Below are 17,713 nucleotides of genomic sequence, written 5' to 3' on the forward strand. Positions count from 1 at the left end.
AGGACGTGTGGTGAAGTCACTTGTGATGTCACTACACGGCAGTGTTTACATTTACTTCTACGGTACATTCTCATAAAGCAATCTGCAGAGAAGCATTAGAAGCTGATCTTTTCAGTTCATGGGCTTAGTGCCGGACACTATCTGTCACTGATAGCCAGCAGTTCCAGCTTGAACCCTGGCCAGTGGCCAGGGTCCACATGAGCCGTTATTTCCCAATGCTCATTCCCAGTGCCACTGAAATAGAAAGCTGCTCTCCCAGCACTGTTTATAAATGGCACTGGAGACTCATGTTATTAAAGTGGTTGTAAACCCTTTACAACCAATTTATACTACAAGCAAGCCTATAATTAGGCTTACCTGTAGCTACACTGGCTATCTCCTAAACCTGCACGGTTTAGGAGATATCCCTGTATTTGCATGTGCCTATGTCATCAGCACATGTGCACTTAAGCAAACTGAAGCAACGGCATGTACGTGTCGTTGCTTCAGTTGTGGTGTGACGTTACCGGCAGCTCCCTCGCGCATGCACGGGAGTGACGTCATTGCGGCTCCAGTCAATCACAGCGCCAGAGCCACGATACCCAGAAGTAACCCCCCGGAGAGATGTCGGCCCCCAGAGCAGTGAACGAGGACCGCTGCGGGGGCTTCGATCTCATATAACTAATTCATAATAAACTAGTACGCTATGCATACTAGCTCATTATGCCTTTGTCTTGCAGGTTTTTTTTTTTAAAGGGTTTACAACCACTTTAAGCCTCCATCTTTTTACTCATGACAGCTTTTTTTAAAGGGACTTTCCTTCTTTGAAAAGGTTGAAAACCCCTGAATGATATTTAGGGAAATAATATCCTATATTTGATATAGTGTAGTAGAAACAAGTATTTAACCCTTTGAGAAGCAGTTTCAGCCAAACATGTACAGCTGTGTTTAAAAGTTTGCATACCCTGGCAGAAATTGTCACATTTTGGTGTTGAAATTGAATATCAATGCCAATAAACTCTTTTATTTAAGGATAGTGATCATATTAAGTTATTTATTATCACATAGTTGTTTGTCACCTCCCAACTTCTGGCACACTGTAATCTGGAGTGACGAGACCATGGTCACAACTAGGGGTGGTACCGATGTTCGAGTCAAGCTGTATATAGTGAATTAATAGAGATTAGGCAGGTAGTTAGTGTAGTGTGCAGTCAGTCAGTGTAGTATATATAATACAGTGCAGAGTATATAGTGCAGTTGGTGTAGTATATATAATACAGCGTAGAGTATATAGTGCAGTCATTGTAGTATATATAATACAGTGCAGGGTATATAGTGCAGTGCAGAGTATATAATACAGTGTATTGAAGTGGTTAAGGGGAACCCTATGACAGAATTAAGAAAAAAACGGCGTGGGGTCCCCCCCCAAAATCCATACCAGGCCCCTTGGGTCTTTTTTTCAGGGCTGGCGGGCAGCGTGGTTGACGGTGGATTTACCTTACGGGACACTTTTTTTTTTTTTTTTTATAAAGGAATTGTCAAAAAAAGTCCCTTGTGATTTTACTGTTAGACACTTTTTTGGTGAATGGGTAGGGGTACAATGTACCCTATACCCATTCACATGGGGAAGGGGGGGGGCGGATCTGGTGACTTCCAGATTCCAATAAGCCCCCCCACCCGCAGACCCAGACAACCACCGGATAGGGTTGTCGGGTTGAGGGCATGTGGCCTGGTATGGTTCAGGAAGGGGGGGGGGCGCTCGCTCGTCCCCCCCCTATCCAGACCTGCCAGGCTGCATGCTCGTATAAGGGTAAGGATTTTGGGGGGACCCACGTCATTTTTTTTTTACATTTTAAACCCGAAGGGCTTGGTATGGACTGGGGGGGGACCCCACGCCGTTTTTTTCATAGATTTTTTTTCATCTATATTTCCGGGAGCTGGCAATACATTACAGCCACAAGCAATTTTAAATTACATTTTTTCCTTTTAGAAATGTCATTATTGCTGCGGCATGTCCTGTACATCGCACAAATGCGCCACTTTGCAGGCAGACTAAGGGGACCCCCCAGGCACGATATTTAAAGGAATATTTCATTTTTATTGTTTCACTTTAGTGTATCATTAAAATCACTGCTCCTAAAAAAAACATTGTTTTAAAAACAGTACCCTGGTCCCCATACACTTTTTATGGCAATAACTTGCATATAAGCCTTTAAAATTAGGACTTTTGATTTTTCATGCTCGTGTCCCATAGACTTTAATAGGGTTCGAATGTTCGCTAGAACTTTTTGCCTGTTCGAGGTGTTCTGGTGCAAACCGAACTGGGGGCTGTTCGGCCCATTTCTAGTTACAACCATAAGCGCTATGTTTGGAGAGGGGTCAACAAGGTCTATGGCAACAAGAATACCATCCCCAGTGAAGCATTGTGGTGGCTCACTGATGTTTTGAGGGTGTGAGCTCTAAAGGCACGGGGAATCTTGTGAAAATTGATGGTAAGATGAATGAAGCATGTTATCAAAGAATACTGGCAGGCAATTTGCATTCTTCTGCATGATAGGCGGCTCTGGGAGTTTCCAGCACAACAGTGACCCTAAGCACAAGGCCAAGTTGACCCTCCAGTGGTTACAGTAGAAAAAAGATGAATGTTCTGGAGTGGCCATCAGAGTCTCCTGACCTTAATATTATTGAGCCACTCTGAGGAGATCTCAAATGTGCGGTTCATGCAAGACAACCAAAGACATTGCATGACTTGAAGGTATTTTGCCAAATCGAATGGGCAGCTATAGACAACTATTACAAAAGACTGCACGCTATCATTGATGCTAAAGAGGGCAATACACAGTATTAAGAACTAAGGGTATGCAGACGTTTAAACAGGGGTCATTTCATTTTTTCACTTGTTGACATCTTTTGTTTTATGATTGTGCCATTCTGTTATGACCTACAGTTGAATATGAATCCCATAAGAAATAAAAGAAATGTGTTTTGCCTGCTCAAACATGCTTTCTTTAAAAATGGTCCATACTGTATATTACCAATTCTCCAAGGTTATGCAAACTTTTGAGCACAACTGTATATACTGTACATATATGTGATGTACACACTCTAAGCCTCACCATAAACAAAGATTAGTTGTCACAGAACAACATTCTAAGTTCAAGCAGCATCAGAGCGACTGTCACTGGGGCAGGTCAACTGAGCAGTTAATCCTTTACACACATAGTAGCCACATACATGTGTCTTTCCAGAAACATGCACTACATGACAAGACATGAATGCACTACATGACAAGACATGAATGTAACAGAGTTTAAAGCCTCTTCAGAGAGACAGTGGAGTCAATTTACTAAAACTGGAGAGTGCAAAATCTGGTGCAGCTATGCATTGTAGCAATCAGCTTCTAACTGCAGCTTGTTCAAGTAAGCTTTGACAAAAAAACCTGGAAGCTGTTCATACTTATCAAGTCACTATGAGATTTGTTCTCTGAATTCTGCGAAAAAAACCTGGTTGATCCTGTTATTCTCCATCTCCACCTTCTGTCCATGTTCCCAATTCAGCTAGGGATTTTGCAGCTGTGGTGGCAACTCTGCACATGCTCCATTTTCAGTGAGTTTCTATGCTTAGCTTTTCCTGCCTATCACATTAGAGCAGCTCATGTGACTATAGAATCACACATGTGGGCATATACACAGTGGTAAATGACAGCCCACTCCCTCCCTCCTCCTCCATGCCCACTAACCAGCTAAACACAATGAGGATGAGATATTGCATGATGATTGATGGAGGCTTCACCTCCCTCTTATTTTAATACACAGGCTGGAGGGGTACGACACAGACTGTGACCGGCAAAAATCCACCCACACCATGTTATTTCCGCAAAATAATAAAGATTTGATTTCATATATATACATTTGTATGCCAATTAAAAAACAGTTTATTGATATTACTTATTTGTTTGTTTTTACGCTGTATTCCAAAGGCTTTTTTTTTATTTTGAACATGTGACCAGCAGCAGAGGACTAGAAGCTCCTCCTGCTTATGTTTCCCTGCAGAGAGGCTGGGAAAGAGCTGGGTCATGTGACAGCTGTAAATCGATTAGAAAAAAGGTACTTAGATGTTTTGTTTTTTTATTAAAATAATTACAGTGCCATCATCCATATATAGAAATAGAAGGGGCAATATAAATTAAACAGTGTGTATTTAGTATCACTTTAAGTAAAGTCTGACTGGTCTTCAATACAGTACAGAGTTTAGATCACTTGAAGATTGAGTCCAGTCTGATGTTTCAAGAGTCACTGGCCCTTATAAATGACTCCAAGACTTTATGCACACTGAGCATTTAGGTGCAGGCAGAAGGCATAAGCGCATCCCCCCCATCTTTGCTGCCAGCTGCCTGTAAAACCCTATGAGAAGCTGAAAGTTGTTGTGACTGGACAATGCACTGAGTGCTACCAATGTTTAGACTAGTTTGTCCCCAGGCACAAATGTTTGGAACACATGCCGTTTTCAATCTGAGCATTCGTCTTCATGTTGCTAGGTATAGAAACACATTCACCCTCCCCTGTCTCTCTAGAAATATGTAATGTATACATCGAGTACTGGTTTGTGGGATGTGTGTTTTTTAGGGGGTCTAGTCTTTCTTGCCCAAAAGGTTCCGATTTTTGGGGTGTTCCAGCAGTGTCCTGAGGGGGATGTTGGAGTAATGGCATGATGTGGCACTTTACATTATCAGCTGTACACCCACACTCTTAGTTTATATTACTATACTTTACATATAAACTAGGGCTGTTGTATATCGGTAAATATGAAATAAAGTACTTGCGGTACCCTTATAGCTGGTACTATTGGAATGAAACGGAACAATGTAAAATTGCCTAGTAGTGTAAAACCAGTTTTCATGATGATGACATCAAGTGCCCAAATGCAATTTTCTAGGAATTCAGGGAATCATTTTGGGGTTCTGACCCACAAGCTGCATAGCACGGTTCACATTGTCTTATATTTGTGTAAAGTCCAGTGAAATTTGCATGTTAAAACATTTTTTAGATCCAGAGATTACTGCAGCTAAAGGTACATGCAACTCCTACTATTTTTTGAAATTCAAGTTTGGTCTTACCCCCTTCTGACTTTCTCTTCCCCATTGGTCAGTAATGGGGTGTACACACGGTCGGACTTTTCGGCTACAAAAGTCCGACGGACACCGACGGACCAAATCCGGCAGACAAGCCGATCGTGTGTGGGCTTCCCCGGACTTTCAGCGGACTTTTCCAGTCGCAAATCTGACACTTTAGATTTGGAACATGCTTCAAATCTTTACGTCGTAACTCCGCCGGACCCAGAAATCCGCTCGTCTGTATGCTAGTCCGACGGACAAAAACCCACGCTAGGGCAGCTATTGGCTACTGGCTATCAACTTCCTTATTTTAGTCCGGTGTACGTCATCACGTATGAATCCGTCGGACTTTTGTGTGATCGTATGTAGGCAAGTCCGTTCGTTAGAAAGTCCGCCGCAAGTCCGCCAAAAGTCCGTTGAAAGTTTGTCGGACAGGCTGTCGGACTTTTGTAGCCGAAAAGTACGACCGTGTGTACGCCCCATTAGACTGCTCATCACGTTAAAGTGTTTGTAAAGGCAAAACTTTTTGTTTTGTTTTTTATAGAGTAAAGAAGGATCAAAATTCCTATCAGGCCAATTGGGGCGTCTGTATCCAACATCTTATCCCTGAGACACTACAGGAAATAACTAGAAATCACCCAGTTATAGATTATTGTCACCACAACATTTGTTCCCTTTGGATGATTCGCCCATGCTTCTTGCTCTGATGAGAACTCTAAATTTTGGTTTTCATAATGGAGAAAATTGAGTACTGTCCGTGATACTTTTTTATTTGCACTAACATACAATTTTTCAGGACAAGCTTTCGGGGTATGTCCCCTTCTTCAAGGTCCAAGCAGTACTGATTCACAAATTTTTAAGCAGAATGTATTATGGTTTTCATAATATACTTTTATGAGAGGCTTTTTATTTTTTAATATTGTGGACACATTGATCCACAAGTTTCTCCATACTTGTTGTCAAGTCAAAATGACCACACATATCACACACACATTGAAAGCTGTTGTTGAATTGTGAACAATATACCTAGCTACACATTCAAGAGAACATTTGAGGAAGTTGAATAGAATATGTTTATTTGTGCATTAGTATAACTATATGTGAGGACATATTGAGTCAGTCTTAAATGATGAAATGCAAAAATCAGGAGGTACACATCACCGGCTTAAAAAGACAATCAGAAGGTGTGTTTCCAAGTAAACCACGTGCACTCATGCAGTTCTCAGTTTCAGAAGAAAAGAAGCTCATGAGTAATCTATTATGTTGAAATCACATCTTGCTCAACAGCATTGAGTTACACATTTGAATATATTCTCAAGCTTATTACTGTTCAGTACAAACAGAGGGTTTCAAAACTTGGCTATTGTTGAACTATTTCATAAGGTCTTGGGAATTGGCTGATGTGGTGTTCAGTTTCTGATCTTGCACAGTTTTGTTAAAAAAAAAATTATATATATATAATTGCTACACAAGTCATTTTGTAATATATTTAAAAAAGTATATTCCAATGTGGTACCAGATATAATTTTTCTGAAACTGGCAAATAGCAGTGCTTCCCTGTGGCCAAGGCAACAATAAAGGTAGCCTGTACTCTGTAAAGAGAACTGCCTCAGTAATGTAATGTTTTGCTCATGTAATTGGCTCACTGCTTTTCTCTGTAATAGTTTCTCTTATTATAGGACTAATCATGTGATTTTAGTAGGCTACCTCCAACTAAAAGCAGGTTAAAAGGCAACATGCAACCAACAGGCTCACGGTATTTTAGCACTGCATTGTAATTTTTTTAAATAAATTACCTTAAAAATAGGTCTTTAAATACCTTTATTTTTGTGTGGTCATGTGACCGCAAATCCTGTGTTCTGTACCCTTCCTTTGCATGCTGTGGGCGGTAATAAGCAGAGAGGTCGATGTATGAGCAGGGAGGAGAGAAGAAGCTGCAGGGGCTGGTCCATGTTTTGTGCCTATTCATTTTCATGCGGTGGGCAGGATCAATGGGAGGGGCTGATGTAAAGGCAAGAAAGGGAGAAAGAGCCTGTCCAAGTGTAACAAATCTATGATTTATTCAATGAATGTGAAGAAGAGTTTTTGGGTGCCGACAACATTGAGAACCTCACTTGCTAAACTGAGAATGGGCACGGACAACAGGGAGTTACAAAGTACTAGCAAAGGACTTGCAACATTAGCATAATAAGAATGTTTATTAATTGTTCTAAACTATACACCAGGAATCTCCAAACCCTCCAGCTGTTGCGGCACTACACATCCCATGAGGTGTTGTAAAACTCTGACATTCACAAACATGACTAGGCATGATGGGAATTGTAGTTTATGAACAACTGGAGGGCCGTAGTTTGAAGACCCATGCTCTACACCACTGATTTCATTTTTTTTTTACTGGAGTTCCACTTTACTATACAGTAGTTTCTTCAATGATTCAAACCTCTTTCATTTTTAATTATACCTTTTGAAGGATTTATTATACGGGTTTTTAAATGTTATAATGGAAACTGGGGAAAATAATATTTACTGAAAAATATTACAAAACAGACATTAGCAACATTAAAATGAAAGGGATAAAAAGTGAAAAATACTTATAGTGTACTTTCACCTTCACAGAAATCTGTAAGGTGACCTTACACTTGACCCCCTTCTCTTCCCCCCCAGTCCTGCTGTACTGTAGTCCCGCGGTCCTGCTCTGTCAGCAGAATCACTGGTCCGGGGATTTAAAATCCTCCTGGCTTTTTCTCCTCTCCTTGCAGTGCTGACAGGATGGGCTAGATGGATTCTGATTGGTCAGCGCTGTCCATGTGATTTTGCTGACTAATTAGAATGCCTCTTGTCCTTACACACAGAGAGGTACAAAAAGGAGATAAAGCCATGAGGATTTCAAATCCCCAGGACCAGCGAATCGCAGTACTGGTCCCTGACAGAGCAGGATCGCTGGACTATAGTACAGCAGGACCGGGGGGGGGGTGGGGACAGGGTCCAGTATAAGGTCACCTTACAGATTTTCTGTAAAGGTGAACTTACACTTTAAGCCCCCTTTCACACTTATACGACTTGTCCCACAATTTTGGACTGTAAAATCGCATGACAAGTCATTCTCCATGATTTTGAATGACTACCATTCATATTGGCACGACTTTAAGTCGTGCCGACTTCAAAGTAGTTCCTGCACTACTTTTTTTTCTGAAGTCGGATCAAAGTCGGATTCCGTATTAACTGATGCGACTTTGGCATGCGACTTGTGCATAAAGGGGAACCCCACGCCAATTTTTTTTAAAAGAAAAAACCGGCATGGGTTACCCCTTCATGAGCATGCTGGGCCCTTCGGTCTGGTATGGATTTTGAAGGGGAACCCCCACACCGAAAAAACGTCGTGGGGTGCCCCCCAAAATCCATACCAGACCCTTATCTGAGCACCAGCCTGGATGGTCAGGAAAGGGGGTGGGAACGAGTGAGCGCCCCCCTCCCTCCTGAGCTGTACCAGGCCGCATGCCCACAACATGGGGGGTGGGTGCTTTGGGGCAGGGGGGGGGCTCTGTGGCCCCCCTGCCCCAAAGCTCCTTGCCCCCATGTTGATGAGGACAAGGGCCCCTTCCCGACAACCCTGGCCGTTGGTTGTCGGGGTCTGCGGGCGGGGGGCTTATCGGAATCTGGGAGCCCCCTTTAATAAGGGGGCCCCAAATCCTGGCCCCCCACCCTATGTGAATGAGTATGGGGTACATCGTACCCCTACCAATTCACCTGGGGGGGGGGGGAAGTGTCAATAAAAAAAACACACTAGACAGGTTTTTAAAGTAATTTTTTTTTAGGCAGCTCTGGGGGTTATCTTCCGACTTCTCCACTCTCTTCTCCCGCTCTCCGGTGTCTTCTCCCGCTCTCCGATTCTTCTCCCGCTCTCCTCCGTTATGTTCTTCCAGCTCTTTTACTAGCGTTGGCCCAGTCTTCTCCGTCGTCTTCCTTCCTCTTCTCTTATTCCGATGTTGACACGACGCTCTCTCCCGCTGTAATGCCATGTGCGCGGTGTGCAACGATTTATATAGGCATGGGGCGTGGTCACTGCATGATGTCACCCGGTGACCCCGCCCCTTTATGACGTCACAGCCCGGGGCATGATGGGACTCTGACGCTAGTAAAAGAGCTGGAAGAAGATAGTGGAGGAGCCTGTCAGAAGGCACCGGAGAGCAGGAGAAGAATCGGAGAGTGGGAGAAGACACAGGAGAGCGGGAGAAGAGAGCGGAGAAGTCGGAAGAAGACCCCCGGGGCCAGAAGAAGACCCCCAGAGCTGCCTAATAAATTACTTTAAAAAAACTGTCTAGTGTGTTTTTTTTTATTGACACTTTTTTCCCCCCAGGTGAATGGGTAGGGGTATGATGTAAAAGGGGGCTCCCAGATTCCGATAAGCCCCCCGAACACAGACCCCGACAACCAACACCCAGGGTTGTCGGGAAGGGGCCCTTGTCCTCATCAACATGGGGGCAAGGTGCTTTGGGGTGGGGGGGCCGCAGGGCACCCCCCTGCCCCAAAGCTCCCACCTTCCATTTTGGCCTGGTCATGGCCAGGGCATGCAACCTGGTACGGCTCAGGGGGGGGTGCTCATTTGTCCCCACCCCCTTTCCTGACTGGCCAGGCTGGTGCTTGGATAAGGGTCTGGTATGGATTTTGGGGGGACCCCACTCGGCTTTTTCGGCGTGGGGGGTACCCCTTAAAACCCATACCAGACCGAAGGGCCCGGTATGCTCATAAAGGGGGAACCCATACCATTTAAAAAAAATAATAAAAATTGGCGTGCTGTTCCCCCTAATTATTTGGTAATCAAAGTTGCGTCCCTGCTCATTGAAGTCATACTTCAAGTTGTGGGGCAAAGTCAGATTCACAGTCGTATGACTGTCTTGTCAAAATTGCACGACTTTGGAGTAGCACAAGTGTGAAAGGGGCCTAAGCAAAGTTCCCTGCTCTTTGGTTCTTTGCAGCATCCAATTTACTTGCAGAGTAATGCCCCGTACACATGGTCGGATTTTCCGACGGAAAATGTGCGATCGGAGCGTGTTGTCGGAAATTCTGACCGTGTGTGGGCTCCATCGGACTGTTTCCATCGGATTTTCCGACACACAAAGTTTGAGAGCAGGCTATAAAATTTTCCGACAACAAAATCCGATCATGTCAATTCCGACCGTGTGTGGACAATTCCAACGCACAAAGTGCCACGCATGCTCAGAAGAAATTCCGAGACGGAACAGCTCGGTCTGGTAAAATTAGCGTTCGGAATGGATACAGCACTTTCGTCACGCTGCAATGTTTTAAATAGTTTAATACAGCGCACTCTTTTCATCTTTATAATGTAAGAAGAATGAAGTAGTTTTGCTGCTCATATTCACACAGACTTCTCACAAACGTATTTCTTTATTATTTATCGGGATTCCCTCAATATATTTTGATTTGTCACATCTGACCAAATTTCTTTTTGATTATTGTCAAATTTTTTTTTTTTTTCCAAGGCTGATTTTTTTGGGTTTTTGGGTTTGTATTTTTTCAAGTCTGTTTTTTTATTTGTATTTTTTTGTGTTTTACTCCATAATATTTTTGTGTGTGTTTTGTGTGTCAAGTTACCACAACACCATTGATATCTTGTATTATTTAATCTCAAGGAGATTGTTTGGTGTTGGTGTCCCTTGTTAATTTCACATTGTATTTTTGAAATGTACCTGCCTACTCACAAACAAACTGTCCTTTTTGAAGGAAAACACACATAGGCGAGTATAATTGAAACAAAAATTCCTTTATTAAGGGCGCAGAACCAAACAAAGAGGGAGGCAACGCTGGAGAAACATCAGAAATTGGCGAAGCCTTTGACCCCCAGGGCAGACATCAATTCTTTTACAGCAAAATTGGTGGCCTGAGGAGTCCTTATCTAAGGGAGTGCAGTCTGGTCCAGAAGTCCCAGAGATCCGGAAAGCAGCAGATGACATCTATGTCCCCAAGCTGTGGTCATACAAGAGCCTGCATATTTTGCTAGACCAGACTGAACCCAGGGCCATCACTCTCTGGTCTTCCTTCCACGCTTCCTTCCCGGCTGTGGCTCTGGTGTTGGAGATGTGGCAGGAGGAGGAGTAGGACCTGGAGGAGGAGGAGGAGGACCATGTGTGAGGTCACAAATGTGGGTAGCACATGTTATTTGGCCCCTCAACCCCTTATTGAGAGCTTCCAAAATTAGGAACTCACAGAGGAGTCGTTGGCCCTCCTCCATCTGCATCATTTTGCAGGCAGTTATGCCAGCAAAGTCCTCCACAGTGTGGGGGGTTCTCAGGGACTCTGTAGCCTTCCAAAAGAGACCTCCTCCAGGTTACTCCTCTTCCTGGCACTTTGTCTTTGAAGGTGTAGGTGAGGGACCTGGGTATCAGGCAGCCTGCTTGGCCCGGCCACCTCCTGGCTGAGACTTTCCTGTGTATGAAAAAGGGACATGGTTTTAGTTTTTGCATCATCAATCACAATCATAAATTAGCAATCCAAACTAACATCTAGTTAACATTATTGATTGGACAACCAGAAATATTTAGAGGAATGCTATACCTGGCTCAAGCTGGGCTCCTCCACATGTTGCTGCCTGGAAGGCCCAGGTTGGGCGTCAGAAGCCTCAGCTGGGGGGGAAGGAAGCGTGGAAGGAAGACTGGAGAGTGCTGGCCTGGGTTCAGTCTGACCTGCCAGAAAATGCAGTCTGTCATAGTACCACAGCCTTGGGACATAAATGTCATCTGCAGCTCCTGATCTCTGGGAATCCTGGACCTTCTTGCACTCCCTTAGATAAGTGCTCCTCAGGCCACCAATTAGGATCTTCAAATAGGTGATGTCTGCCGTGGGGATCACCGTCTTCACAAATTCCAACAAATTATCCAGCGCTGCCTTCCTCTTTGTTTGGTTCTTATATTCTGGGTGGTTTATCTGCCACAGACAGGGCAGCTCCCTGAACATATCTATGAAGATTGGCATAAAGTTCTCATCTTTCAAGATATCCATTTTCACTGCAAGACACAACACAAGACAAACCCTAATGTCAGCCTAAAGTCTTCTAAACTTGTGCAAATACAGGCCTCAATCTAGAAGCAGTATAGGCCCAATGTTAAATCTTACCTTCGCTATCACGATCGGCGCCTCCGTTACTTCTGCCTCCGCTCACAGATCGTACGTACTACGCACGCGTGTTACGCTTTATAGACACTGTGCATGCATGAAACTCCGCCCGCCCCTGACGTTCTTTCTAGTCTATTCCCCACCCCTTCTCGTTTGTCGCATTGGGGGAAGAGCACATGGCGGAGACACAGCAGGTGTCAGATAATTACACCAACGAGGAGGAGGAAAGCCCGGAGCCTGAAACGTCCCAATCCAGAAGGAGACGATATAAGGCATCAAATATGTCCTTTGGGGAGATGTTGGAGATGGTCAACATAATGAAGAGGGCCGACTATGACGGGAAGTATGGCCCTTACCCCAACCCCAATGTCGGAAAGGCCAAGATCATGGCGAAAGTGGTCAAGAGCCTGCACCGGAATTTCGGGGTACGACGATCGAAAGATCAGCTCAGGAAGCGGTGGTCAGACCTGAAATTAAGAGAGCACGAGCAGTACAGAAAGATCCGGAGAGTGCTGCAAAAAATTAAGTAGTTGTGCTGTGTGCCGATTCTTTTTATGTTTATTACATTCGTGCTGCTCCATGTGCTTTTCTTAACTGTTATCCATTTCTAAATGTCAACTTTCATGTTCATGGACACATTATTCGTTCGTATCAAACATTTTTCGTGTGGCCTAGAAAACACCATTGTTTTGGCCATATGCATTTGCCAACATTTTTTATGGCCTACTTGTCTGAAACTAATTTGGTTGTGTAGATGGGTTTGTTACTAGAATGAAATGCAAACTAGATTCTGTGTAAGGAGAGGACACTCAGCAGCAGTTTTCACATCTGGACGCTGGAGCACTAGTGTGGGACACAAGAACACCCTTTTTATTAGGGGGCCCACACAGGTGCTCCAGTGTATACTATAGGGGTGTCTCCATCTGTGAAGCTTGTACAAAACAGGTAAAGTATTGAAGCTTGACAAAGGACACTAAAAATTCTACATCTTGGAACTCTGCCAAAATAGACAATTGTACCCCACTTCTAAACAATGTTTCATACTTATAGTTCTGACATCAAATATCTGTGTGCTAAGTATACCAATTTTTTTTTACATAGGGGAGAAAAGACTCAGAGGACACCCCTCATCCGAGGAGACCACAGACCCCCCACCTCCTGGAAGAAGGGGAAATCCACCCAAGCAACGCAGAGCAGGAGGAGGAAGACGTGGTGGAAATTGGCACCACAACAGGTGAGTGTCTGCGACCACGGGCTCAGGTAAGAGATGGATGCCGGCATATTTATAATACATGGTGTTTTTTGGTTTCTATCTTTTTAGGTGATCGTGATGTTGTGGATCCAGATCCTTTCACCTCGGAAAGTGCACAGATCCTGATTGGGGAGATCATGGGGTGTAATAGGGACTTGGAAAACATCAAGAAAAACATCAATGAAGAACATCATTGATGTTTTAGGGAGAGTTTAAAACCCCTCCAAATCCCTTTGTTTTTTTGTGTGCTACAAATTTTTGACATTTTTTCACAAATTGGAGAAAAGCCAAATTTTGAAGAGGCACACAGTGTGTCAACATGTGCTATCTGCCATCACGGGAGATCAATGTACGCATTTTGGGGGTGCAACCCCTTCCTCAATAATAAAGTAGCTGTGAGGAAGGGGTTGCACCCCCAAAACACGTCCCTTGATCCCCCCGTGATGGCAGATAGCACATGTTGACATTCGTAAATTTGTGTGCATCTTCAAAATTTGTCTTTTCCTGGGGTGACTTCACCCCATCTGAACGCAATATCAAACACAGTTTGTAAATACTCATGTCTGATATTGCCTTCAAGTTCTACCAAATGTGAACTTTGTAAGTTCAAGATTTGTGTCTTTCTTGTTGGTTTTAAACATGCCTGTTTTATCTTAAATTGACATTTCTACTTTTTCTAATGTGACCCCAAAAATTGTTATACAACAAACATGTTGGTTTGTTTTAAAAACCTTTTCTAAATGCACATGTGATTGTGCTGATATTAAAAAGATTGTTAATCAAGAATGTGTGGATTATTGTCTCAACGCTACAACACTTTTGTGGTGCTATAATTGCTGTTTTCTGTGACAATGGGTGTTATTTCCTAAGGGCAAATCCACTTTGCACTACAAGTGCAGTTTCAGTGCAGTTTCAAGTGCACTTGTAGTGCAAAGTGTCTTTGCCTTTAGTAAATAACACCCAACAGTGCTTTGTAAGGTTACATAATCACGCCATTTTCAGGACTCACCACATTTCTGTCAGGGTCCGCTAAAACAAACACAAGCAGTAAATGTCACCAAAGATGTGAGTATTTTTTTAAAATTTTTATTTAAAAAAGGTTTTAGACATTGTCTGGATTATTGATAGCTCCCCTACCCGCAAAGAATTCAAGGTATCTTAGCCGGACATAACGGGCACTCGGGGGGGGGGGGGGCAAGCCAGGACGACCACTTTCAAGCGCCGTCAGGGTTGGTTCATTTGGAATTGCAGCCTCAGGCCCAACTGAGCCAGCATAGTTGGCAGAAAGTTGTGTAGAACACAACACGCCAGGATTATATGATTCAGTTTATACTCCGCTATATGTTTGGATGTTAGAAATAGGCGGAACCGGCTGGCCGTGATTCCAAACGTGTTCTCCACCACTCTTCTGGCTCTGGCCAGCCGGTAATTAAAATACCTCTGGTCTGGGGTGAGGGTCCTCATCGGGAATGGCCGCATAAGATGGTCCCCCAATGCAAATGCTTCATCCGCAATGAAGACGAATGGGAGTCCTTCCACATTATCTTCTGGAGGTGGCAAGTCCAAGCTGCCATTCTGGAGACGCCTGTAGATATCCGTCAGGGCGATGACTCCAACATCGGACATCCAGCCATTCTCCCCCACGTCCACATACAGGAACTCATAAGTAGCCGACACCACCTCCAACATCACAATACTATTGAACCCCTTATAATTATAATAGTACGACCCCGAGTTGGGTGGTGGGACGATGTGGACATGTTTCCCATCAATTGCCCCTCCGCAGTTAGGAAAGTCCCATCGCTGGGCAAAGTGGGAGGCCACAGTCCGCCATTCCTGTGGCGTGGAAGGAAACTGGAGTCAAAACAAAAAAAACAAATTAGTCATTTTGCACATAAACAGAGAAAGCAGATTAGACACAAACATTCTTGGCCAACATCAAGATAACATTTATTTGAGGGAGTTTTTAAAGACCAAAGTATAAGGTACACCTATCAGATTACCCCCCCCCCCCCCGTGGGCCATTTCTAACATTATGGGGGGGGAGCTCTTGGACAGGTAACCCTCTCCACTTCATTGAGAGATGAATGCCTAAATAATGGGTATTACTTTGGCCAGCCCCTCCTTAGTTACACTATTGGCAGCCCACTGGACAGGTAAGAAGTGTCATAATACAAAGATATAAATACACATTGTACACATTTGAGCACATTTGGACATTCTGCTATTACCTATCAAGATAATAGGATACAAAAAATTTAAACAGTACCATTGGAAAGTATACAGGCAGGCCCTTGCAATACATGCTTTGGGGAATTCATCCATACATCTGACCACTAAAGAGATGGGTATAGTGTGTATGGGTTTGGCAAAGTCACCAGATAGATGATTGAGGATAGATAGAGAATTGTTATCAGCTGACTTAGCAGTTGGGGGGAGGGAGGTTTCCAAAAGCCTCTGGCACTCTGCCTGAATTTAAAGCACAAATCACATTTACAAAACATTTTAGGGGGTGTTTGGGGTAAAGCACTACTATGGAGCTGACAAAATACATTGTTAAGTGACTACATGAGGTGAATATAGGGCCAGGAGACCATGCTGGGGAGGTAAGTGAAGGCAAATACGTATGATAGACAACAAAAATAATTACATAAAAATCCAGCATGCATGAGGACAAAAGGGACATTCACAGCATATTACAATCATGGTAATAAGGGAATGAGGAAAGAAATACAATATATTAGCAAACATTAAATACAATAAAATGTGATATGAAAGGATAAAAATCTTACCTTAATATACTCCTTCTGCAGGACCTGAATGATGGCAGAACAGGTCTCTGGGATAATAATTCCCAGAGCCTGGGGGGAGATGTCTGTCGAGAACTTGAGGTCCTGCAGACTTCTCCCCGTCGCCAAGTACCGCAGGGTGGCGACGAGCCTCTGCTCCGGAGGGATGGCTTACCTCATGCAGGTATCCTGCCTGCTGATATAGGGGGTCAGCAAAGCCACCAAATGATGAAGTATGGGGTCCATCATCCGGATAAAGTTCCTGAAATCATCAGGATTATTGTCACGGATCTCATGGAGCAAAGGCATATGACAGAACTGGTCACGCTGTAGCAACCAATTCTTGGTCCATGAACTCCTCCCCACCCTGTTCATGGACTGGACTTGTGTCAAGGTAAGGACCCCAACACCAAGCCCCCGCACAGCACGAACTCTACGAGGAGTACGTATACGCAACATGGCTAGAAAACGGTCGGCTGCTCAGAACGAAGTAACAGAATGCACTGAAGAACAGCAAGGCCTGTGAAAAGCGACCTGAAAAACAGTAACGAACGAACACAATGACTGAGTCACGCGTAGCTTGCTGCACGCACTGAAGAGCAGATACAAACCCACAAGCACAAACTGAACAGCAGAAAACGATCTGAAAACCATAAGTCTGAAAAAGCGCGAATCGTCTCTCACCAAACTTTTACTAACACGAGATTAGCAAAAGGGGCCCAAAGGGTGCCGCGCTTGGTTCTGAAATGGCCTTTTCTAGTCTCGTCGTACGTGGTGTGCGTTACCGCGTTCTTGGCGAGCGGAAATTCCGACAACTTTGTGCGACCGTGTGTACGCAAAACAAGTTTGAGCCAACATCCGTCGAAACAAATCCATGGATTTTGTTGTCGGAATGTCCGATCAATGTCCGATCGTGTGTACGGGGGAAAAGTCTAATCTGACATGTTAGAGTCACTGGCCCTCGTAAATGACTCTTCGGATTTCTTCATAATTTTGAAGATAACCATGAGCTGAAGCTGCCAAGTGCTAAAGTTTTTGTTGTCCATTGATAAGATGTTCTTGGGATGTATTGATAGGTGTGCTGGGGTATTTTTTTATGCCCCCTTAATACACTTAATACCAACAATCCTAAATACATGAAAAATGGGGATTTTTTTTGGAAAGGACACTATGTAATTTCACATCCCAATATGAACTTAGAACAAAGATAAAGAGTAGGAACAGGACTCTCAGCAAATGAATCATACATAGATAATTAAAATCAACATCTTTATTATTACATAAGCATTAAAATCCAAGCTAAATAACACCATGCAAAGCTATCAATGACTCCAAAAATAAACACCCTAAAGAGGCTACATCAAGGACCAGTAGATGTAAATGAACAGAAGATACTGTAAATTCGATTTCCATGTGACCCAATATCCATAAACAGTCACATCCTATGCG

General features: G+C 43.7%; 1 long non-coding RNA gene across 1 annotated transcript in view; it reads left to right on the plus strand.

Moving 5' to 3' along the window:
- The window catches only part of LOC141108485 (uncharacterized), a 37,805-nt gene extending 23,995 nt beyond the window's left edge, over nt 1–13,810 (plus strand). Inside the window, exons 2-3 of the long non-coding RNA XR_012236074.1 lie at nt 13,325–13,457; nt 13,545–13,810. This is a non-coding gene — a long non-coding RNA (uncharacterized lncRNA). The remainder of the gene's footprint in view (nt 1–13,324; nt 13,458–13,544) is intronic.
- Nucleotides 13,811–17,713: the final 3,903 nt, after the last annotated feature.

This window comes from Aquarana catesbeiana, linkage group LG09 (genome assembly GCF_042186555.1).
Source record: "Aquarana catesbeiana isolate 2022-GZ linkage group LG09, ASM4218655v1, whole genome shotgun sequence".
In the NCBI taxonomy this organism is placed as follows: domain Eukaryota; kingdom Metazoa; phylum Chordata; class Amphibia; order Anura; family Ranidae; genus Aquarana; species Aquarana catesbeiana.